Raw genomic sequence first — 14,722 nt, forward strand, 5'->3', positions numbered from 1 at the left:
GAGGGTTTTTCCCATTGAGTTTTTCTCTCTTTCCTTGATTTGTGAGAGATTTCATTACATTGGTTTGCATGCATTTGCATTTGTACATGGGTACCTAACATGGCCATGTAGCTAGGACCCATCTTGCATTTCTTAGTTGCATTGTAGACTTAAGTGCATTCCCCTAAGTTTCACTTAAGAGGGGGGTGTTGGTGTAAATAATTATTCATCTTGGATATTATTACACCTTACTTAAGTTTACCTAGGATAATGCATTTCATATTAGTTTGGGTATGAGACACTTGGGTGTTTGTGCCATATTGGGATAGTGTGTGTAGGAGAATGTCCACCTTTTATGGTGTGATCTTATTACTACTTTATCATATCCACTTATTGTGGAGTGATAATTCCACCTTCGGTGGGCAATCCACCTCATGTGGAACATTTTATTGTTTCTCCTACCTACCACACCTATTTCCTACCTACCCTTGTCTTATTGAGCCACATGTTGTGTTTGTGTGCTCACATATCCATATAGTCTTTCCTATATATGCAGGCTCATCTACATTGCATGTAACTATTGAACAACCATTTTTTTATATATTGATGAGAATACAGTTTATTCTTGTCCTATATTTTGTCTCTCTATTTGTACATTTCATTGAGTTCTTGATCTTGGCAAAATATCACAATCTTCAACATCACCTTGTGATTAAGCTTTATCCTTGGTTGGGTAGAAGTTTCACTATCAAGTCTTGTTACCCAAAATCTATCAATTGCTATATCTCACACATTAATCAATAACTCTAAGTCATTATAGATACCTAGTTGGTCATGTGGCTAATAAAAAACCTAAATTTCTACTTCAGCACCACTGTAATCATCATACACAAGAAGGTTTCATTACTTACAAGTCAAGGAAAAAAAAAAAAGTGCTATACCAAAATCAATATCAAAATATCATGGCAAAAAGAAAAAAGATATATAACTGAAATATCACACATACAAGTGTGATAATAAAAGCTTAACTATGGGAACATGCGAATAACTCCATCAGGGTTATGGATGCCTGTTAGCAATGGAACAATATTTGAGAGATTACAGTGCATAACCTCGTCGGAGCCCTAAAAGCTTGTTGGTAGCAAGGCCCTATCCAGGTTGCTTTTTAAGTAAGAATAACCTACGTAGCTAGTCACATAAGATTCCAAGGGTCTTTGATGGTTATAAGAGTTAGAATAAATTTAATTGCACACACATGGGAAAAAGAAGATCAAAGTTTCAAGAATTGATGGAGAAGTTTTATGTGCCTCCATTCATAAATCTTGGTTACATAGTTTGTTAGGTTTCATGGTCTAAGGTTTCCTAAGAATGGATTGAACTCCTATCTCTGAAATGTTTCCTACCTTTGATTCAGTTAGTGCATTTCAGAATGAAGAATGCACACAATCATCTTTGTTCAAATAGGAACTTCATTTTCATCATGCATCTTGCATTAGAATAACTCATATTGAAAATTCATTGTCTCCATGTGCATTGCCCAGATCATCATATCATACAGGTTTGCATACTTGGGGGTATAACTAAAAAAACTCTAAAAATCATAAAAAGACTTGAAAAATCCTAAAAATCATAACATCCAAAATCCAAAAAATCTAAAAATATCCTTAAAAAGCAATCAAAATCACAAAATCAAAAACTGAAAAAATCAAAGAAAGAAAACATAGACCATCCATCAAATCAAATCAATAATAGAAAAACTCGCAAAGTCTACAATCAAATTGATCACATGTCTTGTTAATCACCTATCAATCAAACTTTATCAAGCATCAACATGTCTTATACAAGGAAGGGTACACTCAAAACTAGATAGATCGGTCTTATATGGGGTACTCACTCTTTGAAACCAGACATTCCTATCAATGATCACACAAATCAAAATAATGACTTAGATCAGTATGGCTGCTAGATTTTATCCAAGTTACTCTTATCTTTATCAATTGATGGCAAGTCATGTTTCACAAAAAATATCAAAAACTTCAAAAACAAACCCTAAACATCGAAAAACTAAAAAACAAACTAAAAATTGAAAACAACCAAAACTTGCAATAACATGTCTAGTGGTAAACAAATACTCTAGAAAATATCCAACAAACACTTCGCACGAAGTTAAACAAAGGATATAACTATCTTATCAAACATCTACAATCAAAATGATCGTCTTATTAATCGAAAATCTATCCTTATCACGTGATCATTATCTTGTCTTAAATAGAAGAGAATACACTTGAAACCAGACATGTCAGTCTTAAATGGGGTCCGCAACTTTCTAAAACTAGACATTATCAACTATCACATCAAGAAATCACACGAAGACATAGATCAGTATAGCTGTTGTATTTTGTCCTAGTTAATTTTTATCTTTTATCATTTGGCGATAGATTATGTTACTATGCTACTCAAGGATGTCCACAAGTGACTAGAGGAGCTATGATGGGCATGCTTTTTTTCTTTGTTTGTTGTTTGTGGTGTGAACCAATGAAGTTTTGGGGAAATAGCTCCAGTGGGTGTCTGTGATTGGTACACTCATTAAACAAGCATCCCATGAAGGATAACTATGCTTGTGACTACCGCACATACCTCGACCCCTGTTGTTATTCCTAGAACGAAGGGTTCACTCCTTTTCTGCAACATGTTTATTTCTTTGCAATGAGATATCTTTACATCTTGGTTCTTCATACCATTATATATAAAGCTTCATTGTTACATAATAAGGCTCAATAATGAAAATGTTGCACTATGAATAAAGACAAGAATACTATTGATCATCATCATATCATTTCATTTTTTTAAATCTCGTCATGCTAATTGTATCAATCAAGATCATTCTCTCATCAAGAATCTTTTCTTGAATCAACCTTTTCAATTCTTACAATCTTTCTAACATGATCTCTCTCATCACTTAATTCCAATCTTTCCATCTATAATTCTATCATTTCCTCACATCAACTATTCTATCTTTCAATCAATTATTCTTCACTTTCATCATATTTTATTTTTCATCCAATTTTGATCTATCTTTGTCTTGTACAGGATTCTAGACCTTCCTGAAACCAGGCACAATCATCTATCTTAGTCTTATACATGATGTATCCTTCCTGAAACCAGACGTTTTGATCATTTTTTATACAAGATGTGTCCTTCCTAAAATTAGACTTTATCTTTATCATATCAATTCCTTTTAATCTTATCATTCAATCAATCTACAAATCACTCAAACCATTTATTTTCTCTAATCAAACCCATTCATGTCATCAATTAATCATTCTTCATCTTTCATCTAACATTCTTCTTCTTTCAAGAGATCATTCATGCCTTCAATGCACAAACAATCTCTCGAGGGGGCATTATACCCTAGCATACTGGGGCATTGTTTTTTTTGTTTTCTTTAAAATAATATCGTCTTGACATTGTCTCAAATAGGGGCAAATGTAGAAACCTAAAAATGTCTCATCAATTGCATACTAATTATTCATCTAATTAATTAAGTAATTCTTTAATTATTTGATTAAACTAATTATCTCTTCTGATCATCACACTCAACACTAATTATTTCTTCTGATCATCACATTCAACATTTCTAATTATTCTATTGCTATTCTTTAATCAATTCATCATTTAATCAATCAAACCCTTCTCAAATATTAATTAAATATTATTTATGATGCTCTGCAAAAAGGATTAGAAAATCTGTTTGATGGCAACACACACAAGAGCACAAGAAACAAACGTTAGTGTTAGCAACAAAAGATTATCCTAAACAGGCATATCAAGAGAGATATTAAGCATGAAATAGAAAGCATATAAACATAGAATAAAATAGCTAATCAAGATGCTCATAGTTGCTCCTCCCTTGTTCCTCTCCTCTCCAAGTCCCAAATGAGTGTAGCTCTCAGCTTTTAGCACTAGCCATGGATGCCATATGGAGATTCAAGATGGTTGAATATGATAAGCAAATACTATGCAAGTGTAGATAGTGATGCTATGAGAAAGCTCTATGCTAATGCCAGTATAACAACAATACTCTAATGCTTCCTTTTTTTGCTTGAGGAGAAGGGTTCTATTTATAGAAGAAATGGGGAAATGAAGGGTTAAGATTGAATGGTTTAATCAAGGGCCAAGTTTGAAAGTTGGGGATCCATGTGCACAATTGGCACCAATAAAATAGTGCCAAGTGTCAACATAGGATTGGGTTGAGAGAAGAGGTTGGAGGCATTAAAGGCCTGAGAAGACCTCATGGTTATCTAGAGGCTAAGGGTCAAGTCCAAATTAAGATTACCCACTGGATTAAGAGTTAATCCAAGGATAAACCTTTGTGCAAATGTTTAAGAGATAATCATGGTCAAAGCATTAATGGCCTGATGAGACCTTTGGGTTGGGTAGAGGTTGAGTCAAAACAAATGTTTTAACCATGTGGGAGGGTTTGAGGTAACCATTAATGGTTATTGGAGACTTTGGGGATTAAGTGGTTGAAGGTTGAAAGCCTTCAATGGTTATCAAAGACTTTGAGCCATTTAGTGGTTGAAGGTTGAAAGCCTTTAATGGTTATCAAAGACTTTGAGGGTTTGAGAAGTGACTTCCCTTTTGCTTAGGAATGTGACAAAGTTTAGGGAAGGGGTTAGGTTATTTAGAAGTGATTAGAAAATTCTAGAAGGGGTTTAGGCATGCAAGTGGATTTTGTAGGAAAATGCAAGTGGGAGAAATTTTGGTATTTTCAATTAAAATAAAATCATTTATTTCAATTAAATGGTGTAATTTGCATTTGGATAAATATTCAAATAAATATTAATTTATTTAAATGAGAAAAATGAAGATAAAGCATTAAAATGCTTGAAGACTTTGAGGGAAACCATTAAAGGCTTGAAGACTTTAAGGAAAACCATTAAAGTCTTAAGAAGACTTTAAGGGAAGCCATCAAGTTTGAAGACTTTAAAGCCATCAAGTTTGAATACTTTAAGGGAAACCATTAAAGGTTTCAAGTGGGTGAGGATAAATAGGATCTTAAATAAATAATTTATTTAAAATAGTTGTGCAACTTGCATTTGTAGGAAAATACAAGTGGGTAGAGGATAAAGGTGATTTAAATAAATGTTAATTTATTTAAATGTGAGAGGTGGGATTTTGGGGGTTTTAAATAAATATTAATTTATTTAAATGTGAGAGAAGATTTAATTAAATAAATATGATTTATTTATTTAATTAATGGTCTGAATTTGGTGAAGTGAATTAAATCAAATAAATTGAATAATTTATTTAATTAATAGGAGAATAGGGTTAAGATGAATTAATTAAATATTAATTTAATTAATTATTAATTGATGGTTAAATAATCAAATAAATACTAAGTATTCATTTAATTAAGTGGACAGATTTATGTGACTACAATTTATTTAATTAATTATGACTTATTCCTTAGTTAAATAATCTTTATTATTTAATTAAACTCAATTCTAATGTTTAAATAATTTCATTTAAATTATTTAAATAAAGTAACAATTATTCCTCCAATCCTCAAATTCTAATTCTAATTAATTTCACCTAATTTCATTTCATTCTTCCCCAAATTTGAATTTCACTTCATTTCACTTAATTTCATTTCTTCTAAATTAACATTTCACCAAATGTGAATTTCAGTTGAATTTCATGTGCATTTGACCATTCAAAAATCTAAATTCAAATCTAAAATTAAAAATAAAAATAAAATTCAATTTCAAAATCCTACAACAGATTTTGAAAATCAAACTGATTGATCAAATCAATTATCTAATTAGTTAACTCGGTTAACTCTTCAATCTCCCTTTTTCACCCCAAATCAGCTTTTTCTGACTAATCAATCAATTTAGTCATCTCCTTCATCATCTCAGTCAACTGGCTAATCTATTTAGTTGACTCCCCAATCAATCATGTTAACAGATCAATCAGATTGAGTTCACTCTTCAATCAATCTCAGTTGACTATTAATCAACACTTTAATTCAAATCCTCACCCCTTTTGTGTTGAAAATCTATAAATTCAACCTTTTTTTCTCATTTCAATCTAGAATCATAGTCTTCAAAACTATTGTCTATCTTATACATACGTGTGTGTATATGTATGTACATACACACATACACACATACACACACACACATATATGTATGCATACATATATATATTATGTATACATACATACATATATTATGTATACACACACACACACACACACACACACACACACACACACACACACACACACACACACACACACGCACACACACACACACACATATATATATCAGTGAAGAGAAATCATGACATCTTCTGTCTCTCCTAAGAGAGTGATACTTGACATCATCCCCTTGCACCACAATTAGTAACACACAAATATTACATGAATTAATAACTCAATACACTTCAATTATCATAATGAATCACACCTCATGATCTAACTATATTCTTTAGCACATGGGTTAGTATCCATAAATGATATGCATCACCTAATCATTTCTTATTCATAAGGAACATAATCAAATTCTACTGCAACATAAACATTATTCATGGCATAAATCAACTCTAACCTCATAGCAAAGTCTCATAAATATCTTACACATCCAATCACAAAGGATGGATCAGGGAGGGGCACTACAATTAACTTAATTGGAGGCTTCTTGTCAAAAGAGGTGATGCTTTATCAACTACAATCTTCTTGGGGTGGAAACCCAATTTATTCTTACCTTTATGTTTGGGGGCAAGAGTATTATTCTATCTCTTCTCTCTATCTAAGGTTTCACTATTTTATTTATGGGTTGCATTTTTCATATCTTGATGTCCTTTCTTGTAAGGAATTATCCTTCATGTGAGTACATATGTTTTCCTTGGTTAGGATCCATTCCTTTCCTAAAATGATACATCTTCAATGAATAATATCTTATTAAAGAGGTGTGTGAGCCTTCATCCTAAATTTTCCTTGTTTCCTTTTGAAGCTTACCTCATCTTTAGAGTTCTATTTTACATTTTTAAAATGTCTTTTCTTGCATTGAATATTCCTTCATGCAAGTACATGTGTGTTCCTTGTTAGGACCTTTCCTTGCTTAGAATGGTACATTTTCATTATGTATAATCTCTATTTGGCGGTTGTGTAATGCTTCTCTTTGTCCCTTTTCTTGGGGGGCATTAATTTTTCATATCATTTCTATGGATCCACTTTTTCTTTGTTGAGTGGTGTTTTCTTATGATATGATATTATTCCTTGTGTGAATTTGTCTATTTGCTCAAGGATTCTCTCTTATGTAAGAGGCGTGTATCCTTGTCTACAACCTCTTTATACTTGGCACTGTATATCGATTATAAACAAATCCCTCACTTAGGGTTAAAAGTGTGTCATCCTTCACCAAGAATCCCTTTAACCTAGAAATAGGGGGAAGGTTTGAATTTTGTTGACTTGATGATGATTGTAATGTATTCATCACTTGTTGTCATTGATGTAACACTCTCACACATATATGATTACATTGATTACTGGTGTAACTTCAATTGGTTTACACTGCTAACTGACATGTTTAAGGTTTATCTTTAAACCGGTACTTTGTGTCAACCAATATGTACCTATGAGATAACCAGAGATACCACCAGATCAACATCAAAATCAGAATTAAGATGTAGAAGAAGATCTAGTGAAGATTCCATAACAATGGTTAATTTTCAACCGATATTAAACTGTTCTAACCGGTATCTATTTTTGTGATGAGTTACCAGTACCGTTTGTTTGGCAGTCATTTTTGTGATGAGTTATGATTATATGTTTGGATTCACTGCACCTAGGAAATTGTGTTCCTATGGCGAACATAAGGATTGTATGTCTATTTAAAGACATCGTAGAGAGTCATTTAAAGAATGATATGATAATAGATAGAGAGTTGTTATGTGAAAAGAATGAAAAAGCTTTTGTTGAGAAATGATAAGTGTTAAGATGCAGAGCAATATTATTTGTGTTGGTATTTTGGTATGGTTTTGTCATTGATGTCAACACCTACTAAACACCTACTAAAACTCTAGCACTTTGGAGAATCATCAACATTCACTGGCAAGCAAGTGACTCATGCACAGTCATCAGTATCTGGTACACCGGCAAGATATAATGATCACTGGCACTTGGAATGATATGGAAAACACTTGGTTATGTTGAAGACATTGTGTGAACACTTTGTTTTGGAGTTTTGTTTATTGGTATATTCATATTTGCATATTTGTTGTTACTGGCAAATAGGTCCAGGGTTACACCAATAGGTTTATCTTTTCCAGATCAACATAGCACGCTATGGAGATGATTAATTATTGTTGTAAATGCATTAAGCCAAAATGTTCAATCGGTTATTGCATTGGATATTGTATTGTTTGTAAAATATTTTTATTGTAATATCTTGTAGAGCTGACCTACTAAAATTGGTCTTAGGTTATGGTATAAATGTAAGATCTTATTTGTAAGATCAGATGTGGAATGTGAAAAAGGATTGTGTGAAGGTATATGCGAGAATAAGCAGAGTTATACACACAAACATCATTTGAAGATTGAAGGAGGGTTTTTGTGAAGACAATCAGAATTACAACGGTACTGAATCCAGCATATGAAGATGCTATTTTGTGGAGTACATTCTTATTGGATTTAACCATCCAACTCTAGTCAGTGTGACTCCCATTTTGTGATTGAGCAGTGAGCTCTAGGCGCTTGGCCTTTCTGCATGTGTAGACCCCATTTATGTACACTTACTATCTGCAGTAGTATCATTTGATTGTGGGTAAGGTTTCCCACCGTGGTTTTTCCCCTTACAGGGTTTCCACATACAAATATTGGTGTTATGTGTTGTGGATAACTTTGTGTTTATGTTTCATGCACTAATCCTTACCGGTATAGCAATTAACTGTTAAAATTGTCTACCAGCATATTGAACTGGTTTACCGGTATTAAGCATTAAGTTGGTTAAGTTGTTTTTGGTTTGAATTTATTTGACAACTGATTCACCCCCCCCCCCCCCCTCTCAGTTGTCTCTGGGACCTAACAATTGGTATCAAAGCATAGTCCTCTTTTGTAGAATTTTAATAGCTTGAGGAGATCTAATGTCTACTAACTATTTCAAGAAGGATAGTCCTAAACTTGATGGAACCAACTATGGCATATGGAAGATCAGAATGGAGAAACATCTAAATTGCATTGGAAAAGACATCTAGGATGTTACAAAGACTGGTTATACTGCTCCTACTCAGAGTCAGCCCACTCCACCCAACTTGACTAGAGATGAGGAAAATGATTGCAAAGCAAGAGAAACACTTTTGAGAGCATTATCAGATCAACAAATCATGGGACTGTCAAATAGGTCTACTGCTAAAGCTATTTGGGATCATTTGGAAACACTAAATGAAGGAGATTCCACAGTCAAAATTGCAAAACTTGAAAGCTTCTGGGTCAGGTATGAACATCTGAAAATGGAAGAAGATGAAAAGATTTCTACTTTATGGAAAGAGTAAATGAAATTGTTTTGGGTATTAAATGTTGTGGAGGAACCTTAAGTGAGGATGAAATTGTTTCAAAAATTTTAAGAGGATTTCCACCGGCATATAAAATGAAAGTCACTGCTATAAATGAGTTAAGAACAATGCCTAATACATCAGTTACTAGGGATACATTAATTGGGAAACTTTCAGCTTTTGAAATTGAAGAATTTGGTCCTATTGCTACTATAAAGACGGATTTGGCCTTTAAAGCATCAACATCATCTGCTCCATCATTTGACAAATCTGATTGGAAAGCCTTTTATGCAAGAGAACTTGAAGAAAGCAGGAAAGAAAATGAAGAACTTGAAGAACTTGAAGAACTATTTGCAAGGAAAATGCCTAAAGGTCCAACTGGAAGTAAGTATGAAGGTAAAGCACCCTTTAAATGTTTTAACTACAATAAGATTGGTCATATGGCTTCAAGATGCCTTGATAGACATGCTAGACTAAGAGAAAAAGCTAGAAGAACATACAAACCTAACCCTAAATATCAGAGATACAGATTCAAGAAGAATAAAGATAAATCTTGTTACATTGTTGATGAAGGTGTGATTGATGATTCTGATGAGGATCCATCAAACAATGGATGGGTTTTTGTTGCTATAACAGAAGATCAACTGACACCTATTGCTCAACCAGCAGAACAGGCCTTGGCAACTAAAGTTGAAGTAAAGGATGAACGGATCATTGATTCAGGATGCTCACATCATATGACAGGAGACAAAGGTAAATTCTTGAACTTTCAAGAATACAACGGAGTCTTAGTGAGATTTGGAAATGACAAAGCTTGTTTAATCAAAGGTAAGGGTACAATATCTCTTGATGGTAAGCATAACACTGACAATGATTACTATGTTGAAGGATTAAAGCATAATCTTTTGAGTGTTGGTCAATTAGTTGAGAAAGGATTTCAGTTACAATTCAAAAATGGAAAATGCAAAATCATGAATAGAACTGGTTTGGAAATTGCAACCAGTAATCAGACTAGAGGTAATATCTTTCATTTGAATAACAGTGAAAAGACATGCTTAATTGCACATATAGATGAAAGTTGGCTATGGCATAAGAGACTCTGTCATGTAAACTTTGATTGCATGGTGAAGATCAGTACTACTAAGGTAGTTAGAGATTTACCTAAAATTGGCAAACCTCATAATACAGTATGTAAGTGTAGACGTATAAAAATGACCATATTCCTAAATGAATATTTTATGTTCATTTCTCTATTTAATTAAATCTAATTTAATTAAATAATCCACATTCCTCTATTTAATTAAGTAAATTACTCAATTAAATTCACTATACCATTTAATAGGATAAATTCATTTTATTCAATTAAAGCCCCTATCCACTTTTTAATTAAATCAAATTTAATTAAAATAGTTATCCTAAATTAAATAAATCTAATTTATTTAATTGCAACCAAATTCAATTAAATTCAATTAAAACCTATTTTCCCTCACCCACTTGCAAAATCCTACACCTCCCACTTGCATCCTAACCCTCTTTCTAACCTCTTCTAGATTCTTCTAATCCTAATTAATTAACCCAAACTCATCCATTATCCCTTTTCCCTAAATTTGAGGTGGTCACTTTTCAAATTTGGAGTAAAGTCTTCAAAATGCATTAAAGCCTTTATCCATTCAACAAGCTAACTTGTTGAATGCCCCCAAATTTGGAAGGACTCTTACAAAGTTATCCCCAAAGTCTTCATAACCATTAATGGTTAACTCAAACCCTCTTACATGGTTAAAGAATTTCCATAAACTCAACCTCCATCTAACCCAAGGGTCTCATCAAGCATTTATTTCTTTGACCATGGTTATCCTTAAACCTTTGCACAAGAGTTTATCCTTTGGGTAAAAGCTTTATCCAATGGATAACCTTAACCTAACCTTAACCCTTACACCCTAGGGTAACCATGAGATCTTCTCAAGCATTTAATGCTTCTTACACCTCCTCTCAACCAACCTTATGTTGAAAATTATCACCATTTCATTGGTGCCAATTGCAAACATGGATTCCCAACTTTCAAACTTAGCCCTTGATTAAATCTTTCAATCTTGGCCATCCATTCCCCTGTTTTTGCTATATCCAAGTCTTTAGTATCTCACTTATACTCAAATCCATTCAAGCTTTCATAATTTATATACTCATCATTTAGCTTCTCTTTAAAACAGGAATTAATCTAAATATGCTAATTTAGAGTATGTTCCTCATCATATAGCTTAAATCATGAACTAATATAGCATGCTGGGATAGTTTTGTTTACTAACCTTGTCATCTTATAGCTCGTTTATTGCATTTGTAGCATCATGCATAGCTTAGGATGCATCACATATTAAAATCAACAAAAGCATCCCTCGTTCTTGCATTTTCCATCCCTGAACCATTTTGCTTAGTGATCTGAGAGTAAAAACATTGGTTTGAGGGACCGTGCAAGATAGAGAACCATGGAACCATCCTTGGGAAGCTGAGCCATGCTTCATGACTCCGTAGCTTGCACCAAGAAGTCTTGTGGGTGTGTGAGCAAGGCTCCATAAAGCTCGGTTTTTCACATATTGAGTTCTATCAGCCCACTTTTCCCGCATACATTTCTGGCACCCACCGTGGGGCATTACCCTATATATCAAATCAATTTTGAAATATAACCACTTTTGCAGGTCCATGAAAAATGAGAATCAACACGTGGGAATCATTCCCTAGCACATCTGGTCAACAGTCTAGCGCATCCAGTTCAGGGTGAACTCACAATAATGGTTCCCACTTTTTTGCCACTTTTGACACTGAGATGTACATTTTTAAAATAATCTTCAACTTCCGAGAACTATAACTTTTAAACTATTAAAAATTTGAAGATGATGTAAATTAGTGATTTCTAGAATTTTGTTTGTAGATTCTATATATATTTTTTTCAAATTTTTTTGAAAGATTTTTTAAAAAATTTTCCATCTCCCTCGAAAAGTAGTTTTTTACAACAAACTACATTTTTTAAGAGTGATGTGCCTCCTGAAACGCATAACTTTTTTTCTATAAATGATAAAAACTCAATTCTTTCGAATTTTGGCTTGTAACATCAATATCCAGGGCTTGCATTTGGTTTTATAGTGATATGTTCAATATTTTTCATTTTATAAAGTTTTGAAGTCCGACTAGTCATAATTCAAACATAGGTTTACGTTTGAACACATAACTTGTTCTATATAAATCGAAATTCAATTTTTTTTTTTTTGTTAGAAAGAAGACATCAATACCAAGGGCATAGATATTTTTCAAAATTTTTTTGAATTAGTTTCTTATTTTTCCCAATGCGTTGAACAGAGAAGTTCATGTTCGGTGAAAAACCAATTTTTAATAAAATTAAAAAATCAAGAACATAATAAATTCAAAATATAACAAAATTATATTCGTTGGAAAGATTGCTTCGAGTACTACCATCTAATATTTTTGGGTTATCAAGATTATTTCATTCGTATATTGAACCAGAGCTCCGAAGTCATTAATTCTTCAAAACTCTGAAATTTTTTGGGAGAAACTTCTAATTTTGGGGTTTCGATCGAACATGTGTTCGATCGGATTGGGTTCGCTCGAACCAAAAGGGGTTCGAGCGAACCCCCATTCGCTCGAACCGGCGAGCTAGATTTTGGCACGCATATTTTTGTAACTGTCATGTTCGAGCGAACCCAACAATTCTTAACTGTCAGCTTTCGTTCGAACTCGGGCCGACGCATTTTTTTTTTTTTTTTCATTTGTGGAATCGTATAAATGTCCATAATTTTTTTTCGCTTTTTATCATTCAAATGATTAAAATAATTCGCATTTTTGGATGAGAGAAGATATTTGAAAATTATTTTGAAGGCGAATAATTTGAAGGTTTTTTGTAAAAGCATGGGGAACAAGAAGAGAAGGCAAAATAAGACTTCAAGGAATTATTCTCCCGAAACGGAAGAAAGATATCGAGAACAAAGAAGACAAAGATATCATGATGCAAGTATGTATTTTTAATTTTATTCCTATTTAATTTAATATGTATTACGTATCAATTAATTAGAATTCAATATTTTTTATCTAATATTTTTAATAGGATTAAAAATAATTTTGTTTTAATTGGAAAACATAATTAATTTGAGATAATACATGTGTATTTGCAAATTTCAATTTCCATCAACTTGCTTGTTGTGTAATGGCATTTTTCTCCTATATAATTAAGTTCATTTATAATAGATAAGACCTATTAAGTCATAAAATTAATAAGACCTATTATGTCATAATTTTTAGGTTCTAAATTATATATATTGAATATTTAATCTACATGTACAAGTAATTTCATGTGATAGGTCCTTTAATATCACATAATATATTTGTCTTAAGGGTAGTTAAGTATATTAATTTTGTGAAATGTTTTTTCAAATGTGGTCATATTGATTTTAATAATAAGGCCTATTAGGACTATTACATTGATTATAGTTCTTAAATGTGACATAAATTTATAACAAAGAAGATATTTAATTTAATATGTATTACGTATCAATTAATTAGAATTCAATATTTTTTATCTAATATTTTTAATAGGATTAAAAATAATTTTGTTTTAATTGGAAAACATAATTAATTTGAGATAATACATGTGTATTTGCAAATTTCAATTTCCATCAACTTGCTTGTTGTGTAATTGCATTTTTCTCCTATATAATTAAGTTCATTTATAATAGATAAGACCTATTAAGTCATAAAATTAATAAGACCTATTATGTCATAATTTTTAGGTTCTAAATTATATATATTGAATATTTAATCTACATGTACAAGTAATTTCATGTGATAGGTCCTTTAATATCACATAATATATTTGTCTTAAGGGTAGTTTAGTATATTAATTTTGTGAAATGTTTTTTCAAATGTGGTCATATTGATTTTAATAATAAGGCCTATTAGGACTATTACATTGATTATAGTTCTTAAATGTGACATAAATTTATAACAAAGAAGATATTTAATTTAATATGTATTACGTATCAATTAATTAGAATTCAATATTTTTTATCTAATATTTTTAATAGGATTAAAAATAATTTTGTTTTAATTGGAAAACATAATTAATTTGAGATAATACATGTGTATTTGCAAATTTCAATTTCCATCAACTTGCTTGTTGTGT

This window comes from Cryptomeria japonica, chromosome 10 (assembly GCF_030272615.1).
Source record: "Cryptomeria japonica chromosome 10, Sugi_1.0, whole genome shotgun sequence".
NCBI classification, from domain to species: Eukaryota; Viridiplantae; Streptophyta; class Pinopsida; order Cupressales; family Cupressaceae; genus Cryptomeria; species Cryptomeria japonica.